The sequence below is a fragment of the Stegodyphus dumicola genome, chromosome 2, assembly GCF_044657685.1.
Source record: "Stegodyphus dumicola isolate Sdum_Otavi_A_Nest chromosome 2, ASM4465768v1".
Classification (NCBI taxonomy): Eukaryota; Metazoa; Arthropoda; class Arachnida; order Araneae; family Eresidae; genus Stegodyphus; species Stegodyphus dumicola.
The window spans coordinates 265,079,416-265,090,712 of NC_140769.1; the positions used below are offsets into that span (position 1 = coordinate 265,079,416).

Consider the following 11,297-nt stretch of genomic DNA (forward strand, 5'->3'; position numbering starts at 1 on the left):
TATAAAAATATTTGTGGCAACACAAACTTTCTGATGACTATTTCAGAAAGCAGCTATATTTTGTAGTCAGCTGTAAAAAGTTGGTAGTAATTGCTTTTAAAATAAATAAGTTATCCCAATTCTTGCAACAGTCACCTATTCGAACATCTTATGGGTTGTAAGGTGTATGAGTCCCCTTAATTAATAACAGAATAAATTTAGATAATAATAATAATAACAGGGTAATATTAATTAGTTTACGCTTTGCTGGACGACAGGGCACTGCTGCATTGAAAGATTAAAAATATTTGAATTCGGTAAATGGCAACTCAATTATTTTAAATCACTGAGTTTGTTTATTAAATTGGAAAGACAGAAATAAATATATTGCGTTTTCCAGAGTGGCAACATGTTTATTTTATTTCGATGAACTTTCTGCTTAAGTTTGAAACATAAATATCCTAGGCTTCGCGCAGCGACGATACAAAACTTTTAAATCACTAAGTTTTTCAATGAGGTTAGAATAAATGGAATAAACATGACGTCAAGAAAATGAAGTCAACAACGAGACTAAACGACTTACCCTGGCCGTCATACAGCGCGTGTATAAGACTACGAAACATTCTGTTAAAAAAATAATAAAAAAAAATCGAGAGCAAATAACAACGTCCGAAAGGTTAGAAAACTATCTGACATAATTTGCATAAAAAACATCTGGAATTTCCATTGGCCTTCTAGGATCTCGTGTCAAATACACTCATGTCCATAAATTAAGGATAATTCGGAGTTACGCGGAAATCGAACTCTAAAATAAATATATCACCTGTAAAATCACTACACAAATTTTCAAGAATCATATGCAAATTTCAGGAAGTAACCAGATGATACCGATGGTACGTCACAATGACGAGAGTGTAAGAGAGTGATATATATATATATAAGGAATACAGGCAAAGAAGTAAAATTGTTCGCAGGCGCTTTATAAGCATTTCAGTGCAATAACCGAATAGTTATGACACAAAGGAAGCATTTGGATGATTTTTTACGTGGTAGAATTATGGGGCGTCTGGAATGTGGGCGTACCCAACTGGAAGTAGCAGACGAACTTAGAATTGCCCAGAGTGTCATCTCCAGGCTTTGGCAACGATTCCAAGATGAAGGTAATGTGAGTAGACGTTACAGGATAGGTCGCCCCAGAGTTACAACGCCGAATGAGGACCGGTATTTGGCAGTTACTGCCAAAAGAACCAGGCGGAGCACAGCCTCAGACCTGTCTCGCCAGCTCTGTTCAGCCACTGGTACGACAATTTCAAGCCAGACCGTGTACAGACGCTTAAGACAGATTGGTCTATATGCTCGTAGACCTGTCAGATGCGTTCCACTTACTGCAACTCACTATAGCCTGCGGTTAGCCTGGAGTAGAGAGCATGCATTGTGGACACCGCAACAGTGGGCTTGTGTGATGTTTTCCGACGAGTCCAGGTTTAGCTTGCAGTCTGATTCTCGCCGGACTTTCATATGGAGAACTCCAGGAACCCGTTATCACCAAGAAAACATCATTAAACGACACCGTTACGGTGGTGCAGGAGTGCTCGTTTGGGGTGGAATTATTCTGGGTTCCAGAACTGACCTGCATGTTCAAATTGGAACCATGAGAAGGAAAATCTATCGGGACGTCATTCTGGAACAACATGTACGTTTGTTTCGGGGCGCCATGGGCTCACAATTTGTATTTATGGATGACAACGCTCGTCCTCACCGTGTAAACATCGTAAGCGAATGCCTTCAATCGGAGGATATCACCCATATGGACTGGCCAACATTCTCACCGGACTTGAATCCAATAGAGCACGTGTGGGACATGCTTAGCCGACGAGTTGCAGTCCGTCAACCTCCTCCTACATGTCTACCGGAACTTCGGAGAGCATTGCTTTTTGAGTGGTGTAATATCCCCCAAGATCAGATCGATAATTTGATACTCAGCATGCCTAGGCGTTGTACGGACTGTATTTCATCGTCTGGGAGACATACAATGTATTAACAATCATACCAACCATGTAATTTGGTTTTTTGTAATTTGCTCCAGGGAGAAAAAATCGCTAATTTTTTTAATAATATCAAATATATAGCATCTTTTTTTGCTCTTTACGTTTTGTTTAATAAATAAGCTTTACAAATAAGTCAAATTTGTTTTGCTTCTAACTCTTCCTTTGCCTGATTTTGCATTATCCTTAATTTATGGACATGAGTGTAGTTATAATTTTCACATTTTAATGTACCTAGAATTTATTGAATTTATTTGCAGTCCTTGTGATTTTTCTGTGTACTAAGTTGAAAACATTTATGTTAAGCATTGAAATTAGAACGGGAGACTTATATGCGTTCAATGATGAAAGCTAACATATAGACAACACCAATTAGAATACTAATTCAGAAGTCAAACAACAAAAATCAGCGTTATATTTACAAAATTTGTCTTAACCAATTAGAATGTAACAAAATTTGTGTCTTAACCAATTAGAATGTAAACAAAACCAAACAGAAGTCTGCTTATAAGAGCGGCCGTCATAAGTCGTGACGTCATATTGTGATTTTTCATGGTTTACTCCCTTTATTCTAACTTTCTTGGAGTTTTTACTGAAACGTTCGTTAAATTAAATAAAAGCTATATATAGAGAGAAAGTGCGGATCCTGTGGGGTGATTTTTGAGAAATCATCATGTTCATAGCGACCTTCCTCTTGTTTTGAACGTCAAGTGTGCAAAATTTCATCAAGATCAGGATAAAAATGTGGATTTGTATGAACGATTAAACGAACATACACTCTTCTTTATTCAAATGGATTTAAAATTCAGTTTGATATTAAGTTAAACAACATTTCTAGACTAGATAATTGCATTAGGCAATGTATAACTGGCATGTCATTTCAGAAAAATCCAATTTTGTGTCAAAATACCTATATTAGAACAATGCTATATATAAATCTAATACATATCCTAAGTTTCGCTTTCGAGACATGAAAAACGCAAGTTGAATTTCGTCCATCGGCCCAGTAGAACGGGAGATATAGAACTCTCCCACTCTTTTTTTTTTTTTTTTTTGGCTCAGTGTACAGGCACCTTTAATATCGCAAAAACCTGCGTATTTAAGATTAATGACAATTCACTTTTGTTCGAGTAATAATCAGTACCATATTTGGCAATTTATGTCTCTATTCTTGAAACCATGTTTGGCAATTTATGTCTCTTTTCTTGAAACCATATTTGGCAATTTATGTCTCTTTTCTTGAAACCATATTTGGCAATTTATGTCTCTTTTCTACATCTGATATATTTATTTTTTACATCAGGTGCTTATTTAAATGACAATATTCGTTGATGCCACATTCACATAACAGATTTTTACTTATTCTTTTGGAGATATTTTTAAATTGTATAATGTATGTACAACTTTTTAAAAAATGGCCTTTTGATTTCATTGTGTTTTACAAAACTGCAAACTTCTAAAAAACTACACTTTAAAAAACATGAATATTTTCAGACTTCATACTTTTGAAATAAATCCAAAGGTTCATATCCTATAGTTTAACAGCGCTGGCCGCGATCATGAACACAAACACGCATGCGCCATTTGGACCGATTTATTTACGAAATAGGTGGATGTAACATGAATCATGTAGTAACAGTTCCCCCCGCCCCCCGTTGTCACTTTCTCCCTGTATATTTTTACACCACGAGAAGTTCTCCCTCAAAAGTGAGGCGGAAGCTTAGTAGTTAACTACGTTCAGTAATACCTGAATTAGCTGGGGTACTATGGAGGTGCTGGCTAGCTTCTACTTGTACCTGTTAATTTTCACAGAAAATTACTTTTAAGTTATCTAAGATAATATGCTGACCATATTTGTAATGAACTACTTGATTACATTATGTTTAATTTTGAACATTTATATATTTATATATTGGTAAAAATATTAGTGATTTCAAAGCATAAGTTTGCTATAAAATGTAATAAAATAATTATCATCATAATTATTTAAATATTATATTTTACTGTACAGTTTTCATTACAGTGAATTCTAGTGTAACAATTATTATAATTGATTGTAATTATTTTGCGATAATAAATAATTATTAAAGTACTATAATTAATAATTATTATATATCATTTTTGAATTTGAACTAAAATATATGTACATTTATACGCTAAAAAAAGGATATTTCTTAATAATTAGTTATAATAATTATACGATACAAAATTATTATTCTAGTTATTTAATTAAATATAATAATTATGATTTCTTTTAATTTTTTGAGCTGAAATTAGAAATTTTGTGGGCCACATTATTAAACAAAGCTGAAGTGGGCTTGGGAACAACTTTATTTTAGGAAAAAATCTGATGTGTACACCACATGACTTCCTTGTACGGAATATTAAATTATACGCATTTTTCTTGCATTTCATTTAAACTTATTGGATTGAATTAAATCTACTTCGCCAACAGCGCATAATCCACAATAGAATAAATGCATTCTTTAAAATTCACTCTAGTATTTGTTTATCATAGCGACACTCTGATCAGGATTCACTTAACAGTATTATATTTCGTTCATATTATAACTCATAATGCACAAAATTTATATCATTTAAAGAATAGAATTATCTAATCGTTGCCACATGTTCTATTCAAATACTATAATAAAGCTAGAATGACGTATAAAAGATATTAAGCAAACAAAACAAAAAAGAAACAGTTTTTCACAGACGATTGAGTATTTCTCATTCAATTAATTCAGTTCTCACTTCGCAAGAAGGCAAAAATACATAAATACTCAAAATATCTATATTAAAAATTACGAAGTAAATCTTAAACACTTATTTCCTCGAAAAAATTCCAGAAACATTAAGCACGATTTAATTGGCAATAATAAATGAAGGCGTTATCTTTGTTGTTTCTCTAGATTGGAAACAAATCCACTAGTCTGCTATTTCAAATGTAAACAATCAATGGCCACCGTCAAAAAAAAAAAAAAAAAAAAAGGCTTAGCTGCACTTAAGCACTTAAACAACTTTAAAATTGTTGATAATTCTAAACATATTGCACACAGATTTACTAAAGGCATAAAAACCTTAACCGGAAGATAAAAACAACATAATTCAATCATTTTTAATGCAAAAATAGTACAATTTACAAACATAAAAGAGTAAAGAAACTGAGATCACTGAGCCGGGTAACAGAGTGGATATATATATAAATATAGTATTTATATACGTTTGGTGCGGCCGATTGCAGCCAAAATACGAGGTGCACATCTACATGTTATAGCAGTCCTATGTACAAAATTTCAACGTTCTGAGGCTAATGTTTTTGAGGTATGCGAGATACGTACGTACGTACATACGTTCGTACAGACGCCACGAAAAATTCTCTTCAGAATTAATTTTAAAGCAGTTTTATAATTTTTTTGGAGGAAACGAGTCTTTTATTCTGTCCTTACGTACAGATATCACGCAAAAACATCATTAAATTGCATTCGATAGCGGTCAAAATGGATATTTTCGTTGAAATATGCTGCCTGAAACTTTTCGCGATAACAATAATTCCTTTTTACTTCGTACAAGGAAGTAAAAAGGAATGAAAATAATTCCTTCATAAAAGATCACAGTATTGGTTAAATGTCACTTTAAAATCAATTACGGTCAGGAGAGACCCCACACAAATGGGGTCAAAATCTCTTGACTTTTTTTTCTTTTTCTTTTTTTTTTTTTTTAAGAACTACAGAAACTCATCGGAAACGCTCGTCGGAATTTTTTTATAAATTTTAAATGTGAAAAAAGAATTTGTTCACATATAAATGCATTCCAAACAAACCGATTCTTCTTAGCGCAAAAATTAGTAACTGTACTCATTTATTTTTTGACTGGTTAACAGAAACTTTTTGTTCAAATATTTGAATAAGATTTGTATCACATTGTAAATTAATAAGTTCCATTTACAGATTTTCTAGTGAGTTATTCATGGTCATTTTTAATGATAATGAGAATAATATAAACTCGAACTTCAAATCTTGAAATCATTGCAACAAATATGTAACAGAAATGTATGCGGCGCACCGTTCACTAGTTTGAGACCTTTGGAGTATAAAAAACGCATCGCGAAAAAATCCGTTCTATCTATCATTTGAAGTTCCCTCCCAAGGACAGGAAATGAGCATTGCGAGCCTACGGGTCAGATGAGAATCCAAAGTCTAGGCGCTTGTGCTGTGGGTACTGCAACCGAAAGCAGTGACTGCAAACTAAAACTTTTAAAACCGTGCTACTATTTTGGTCCGCGAAATGGGGATTTCCCTTTCGAAAAGCAAGGTTAAGAAAGAGCTCCATATTTGGCGAGTTATGACACAAGTAGTGATTTTAGTACTGCTTTAAAACTTCATTCACGCATCAATGCTCACGGGTTAATACATATTTAAAGCTGGAATTACATTTCTTCATAAGCAATGCCTGTATATGCCTTATTTTTGAATTCTGATGCCAAAAAAAGTTTTAAAATTTTAACCGCCGAAATTTTTATGTTTAATCTTTATCTATAATCAACAAATAAATTTATTCGGTATTTGAAATTACCATCAGAGCTATGATACATTATTAAAGTCTGCGCATGCATAATGCAATTTTAACTCAATAAAAATGTGCGTTAAATAAAAACGTCTACGCACGCATAATGCAATTTTAACTCTATAAAAATGTGCGTTAAATAAAAACGTCTGCGCATGCATAATGCAATTTTAACTCAATAAAAATGTGTGTTAAATAAAAACGTCTGCGCATGCATAATGCAATTTTAAGTCAATAAAAATGTGCGTTAAATAACAACGCCTGCGTATGCATAATGCAATTTTAACTCAATAAAAATGTGCGTTGAATAAAAATTACCTTTTGTTATTGTTATTATGTGAAATTAATGAGATTCACTTAATTTTCGAAGAAAGCGGTTAAAATAAGAACATAACGAATGAAAAGTAGTCGTGGATGAAATACTGGTAACTGACACAATATAAAAGAAATCTACATTCCAATAAGAATATATGGTAATATTAACATTACAATATCTGATGGATTTCAGTCGCTATATGACAGTAACTGACCCGATAACTTGGTCGATATATGACAGTAACACGTCACCTGTCGGGCTCAGTAACCTTGCAGAACCCCAGGGATCCCTCACATAAATAAGTCTTGACTATAGATTCCAAGAGCAACATAAGAGGAACCAAGAACAACAAAATTCGGATTTCGAAGGATCGAACACGTCAGAAGTGGATATGGCTACAATAAGTTAAAATGAAATTAGAGCAACAAGATGAAATCATATGTCCAGAAAGTTTCTTAACTATGAAAAAATCTGCACGTCCAGATAGTTTCATGAAGAATCTGCACAAATGGGACAAAGCATAAGAGGGTTATCTGCCTAAGAGGAGAAATGCCTTCGTGGAAGAAATTTTAAGGGAAATTGGCTTCTATCCGCATCACATATAGGAAAAACAATAAACCAATGAAAGCGTCTACGTGGCTATCCCGTTATCTGAAATCTGATTCAGATCTAACTACCAGTGTTCAGTGACTTTACTGCTCGGTGCTGGTAGGTTTATTAGTCCAAAGGGATTTGAATCCCGAAGGACTATTAGTTTCGTTTTGGCATTTTGCGTCGGACTCATAAATGTCGGTTCACTTTTCAAACTGTTGCCACAAAATGTTAGAGTCCTGCATTATATTTGAAGAAATTAAATAATGAAAAATCTGCATAAATGTATGTATATTTCTCGTATTGTGATAAAACAACGGTACATAGAGTCATCGAATTTTGAATAACGTAATCCTCCAACGAATATGAGCATGTGGAAGACCAAATTTGAAATTTGAAATTTGTTTTATGATCGATTTCCTACTTTTTAAAACTTTGACGAATTTTTGATTAACAAACTCAAGGATTTCAAAGCGAGCAATGGCAGCGTTGTGCAGAAAAAACATTTTTATCTCCAGCGCGTGAGTCTCTGTATCGGAAATTCTAAAAATATGCTCGTTTTAAAACTATTTTGCGATATTGCTGTTGCACTGGATCTTATGGTTTAAGTGCGAGGAACATGATATTTAATAAAGAAAGGTAACATACAAAATGTTAAAAAACGCCCCTTTGGACGTAATTTAAAATGTGAAACATTTCAGATTTTTTTTTATTTTTATTTTATTTTTATTTATTTTTTTTTATGTTTGTTTATTTGTTTACCGGACTTAAAATGTTATTTAATTTTTTATTAAATTCCTTGAGAATAAATAATTTATGATATATTCATATTCTAACGCAATGACTAACTACACTAAATTTTATATTTCATTTTCTTTCAGACCCTGTGTATTTGCACCTTGAATTATCAGTATATTTTTCATATGAATTTTTCCATGAATTGAAGGAAGTATAGAATTGTTCAAAAATGAGTATGTTTATTTTGTACTTACCTATTATCGCAATTACTTTAGAAAAAATCTCCAAATTTTCAAAATGTGTGAAATTTTTTTTATTGTAGTTAATATTATTATTTTCTAGTCTTGTTCCGTTCTCGTGTGCGTTCTTATTATATTCTAATCATGTGTTATTGTATTCTAATTAGTGTTATTTAGCTAGTATTATTGTATTCTAGTCTTTCAATTTAATGTTATTGTAGCTATTGTAAGTCTTGTTGTTATGGTAGTCTAGTTAGTGGTATTATATTCTAGTCTAGTTCCATTTTCGTATGCGTTCTTGTTATTATATTCTATGTAGGGTTATTGTATTTGAATCTTGTACAATTGTATTCTAGTTAGTGTTATCGCATTCTAGTCTTGGTTTGGTTTATTTGATTACAGCAAATTCTCAAGGGCTATTTGCGTAAGGTGAGGGATGCCTTCGTGGAAGACTTTCTAAGGGAAACTTGCTCATATACACATTACATATGGGAAAACCACGAAAATGCCCATGCAGCCAGCCCGTTCACGGTATTCGAACCTCGGACCGAACTACCAGTGTTCAGTGACTTCTGTACCGCACGGCCGATGGTGTGCCTGTTCTAGGCTTGTGTTACAGTATTCTAGTTAGTGTTCTCATGTGAGTTCTTGATATTATATTCTAGTTAGTTTTATTATGTTCTTCTAATTAATTTAATCTAATCTTGTGCTGTTGTATTCTAGTTAGTGTTATTGTATTCTAGTCTTATATAATTGTATTCCGGTTAGTGTTATTTTAGCTAGTACTATTGTACTCTACTTAGTATTACTGTATTCTGGTCCTGTGGTATTGTATTCTAGTCTTATATAATTGTATTCCGGTTAGTTTTATTTTAGTTGGTACTATTGTATTTAACTTAGTATTACTGTATTCTAGTCTTGTGGTATTGTATTCTAGTCTTGCCCCATTTTCGTATGCGTTCTTGTTAAATTATATTCTAGTCAGAATTATTGTATACTTGAATCTTGTGCAGTTGTGTTATAGTTAGTGCTATTGTATTCTAGTCTTGTGTTCTTGTAGTTTGCAACTGTATTCTAGTAATGTGTAATTTTATTTTACTCTGTTATTGTAGTTACTGTTATTACATTCTAATCTTATATTATTTCACTTTAATTAGTGTTATTAGTCCAAAGGGGCAGATTGCCGTGAAGGGCTATTGTTTTCGTTTTGCGATTTTGCGTTGAAACCTTTAAAATGCTGTATCACTTTTCAAATCGTTGCCACCAAATACTTTCGCCCTGTATTATATTTGAAGAAATTAAATAATGAAGAATCTGCATAAATGTATTCTCGCATTGTGATAAAACAACGGTACCTGGAGCCATCAAAATTTGAATAACGTAATCTTCCATAGAATGTGTAGATGTGGAAGCCCTAATTTGAATTTGAAATTTGTTTTATTATCGATTTCATATTTCGTAACACTTCAACGACTTTCTGATTAACAAGCTCAAGGATTTCAAAGCGAGGCATGGCAACGTTGTAGAGAAAAAACAGTTTTATCTGCGTGAGACTGCGCATCGAAAATTCTAAAGATATGCTCATTTAAACATTATTTTGCGCTCTTCCTGTTGAACTGAATTTTATGGTTTAAGTGCGAAGAACATGATATTTAATAAATAAAGGTAACACACAAAATGTTAAAAAAAAAAACGCTCCTTTGGACGTAATTTAAAATCTAAAACCTTTCAGACTTTTTTTTTTTTTCTAGTTTATTTTCGTATGCGTTTTTGCTGTTGTATTCTGGTTCCAGCAGTTTTAAAGATAATCGTTATATTTTTGGCTTCACTTAGTGTTCCTATTTGGGCGTGTGCTTTTGATTGCAGGAGAAATTTATAAAACAAAAAAAGAAGATTAATAATAATCTGCAAAAATATCTATTCGCCTATGTGGTACTCAAGGATTCCGGCAGTTATAAAATATTAAGAAACTTTCTTTCATACAATATGGTTTTCCTTGTTTAGATCGGACATTGTCCAACTAGACATTGGCTTTTAAGCAGGGTAAGGCTGTAGGTATATGTATATATGTTTGGCACTGCCGATTGTAATAAAAAGACTAGATGCCGTTCGATATATAAAATTTCAAAGCTGTACTAATAGGTTTTGAGCTATACGAGACACTGGGAAGCAGTAGGAGCGAGTTAAATAAAAGCTTACGAAAACGCTCATATTAAAATATCTGATGTGGAGACCACATGATTTTTTTGTATGGCCTATTAAATTATCAACATTTTTTGCTAAATTTCATTTAAACTCATTTCCTCAAATAATTTCATTAGAGGTACATTTCTCATTCAATTAATTCAGTCCACACTTCGTGGAAGGCAAAAAATACATGAAACCTGAAAACATCTTCATTAAAAATTGAACAATATAGAAAAACATAAAACACCAAATACAGATAAAACAAATAAAAAAAAACAATTTTTAGAATTAAATTTAGAGTTTCTACTCAAAAAGAAGCAATTCGGCCAACGGGCGAAAAGACATAGTTTTCGGTGCACAAAACTGAAAGTTTACTTTTGGTTCCACTGATGGTACAGAAACTGACATTAATTCACTATTCGGCTAAACTTTTTAAGTTTATTTTAATAAACTAATATTATAAGTTTAAATATCTGGTTTTACCTTCTATACCTTTTAGAATATCAGATTTTAGCTTTTCGAGAATTTAATTGCGGCTTTTGAAATTTCTGAATTTTTAACATGGGCTTTGACCGACAGAATGCCCCGCCTCTTCTAAACCAGACGACCGTAGACAAAGAACGTCTATGTACAATT

At 32.7% G+C, this 11,297-nt stretch overlaps 1 long non-coding RNA gene across 15 annotated transcripts in view; it reads right to left on the reverse strand.

Annotated features, from left to right (window-relative positions):
• The window catches only part of LOC118181616 (uncharacterized), a 976,960-nt gene that overhangs the window by 344,338 nt on the left and 621,325 nt on the right, over window positions 1–11,297 (reverse strand). For 2 of the 15 annotated variants that reach the window (XR_015039862.1, XR_015039877.1), the window contains exon 1: window positions 11,145–11,264. The exons of 11 other annotated variants lie outside the window; for them this stretch is intronic. This is a non-coding gene — a long non-coding RNA (uncharacterized LOC118181616). Of the gene's footprint in view, window positions 1–11,144; window positions 11,267–11,297 lie in introns of those variants that run through there. 2 more of the 15 variants (XR_015039879.1, XR_015039864.1) reach the window with 2 other exon arrangements.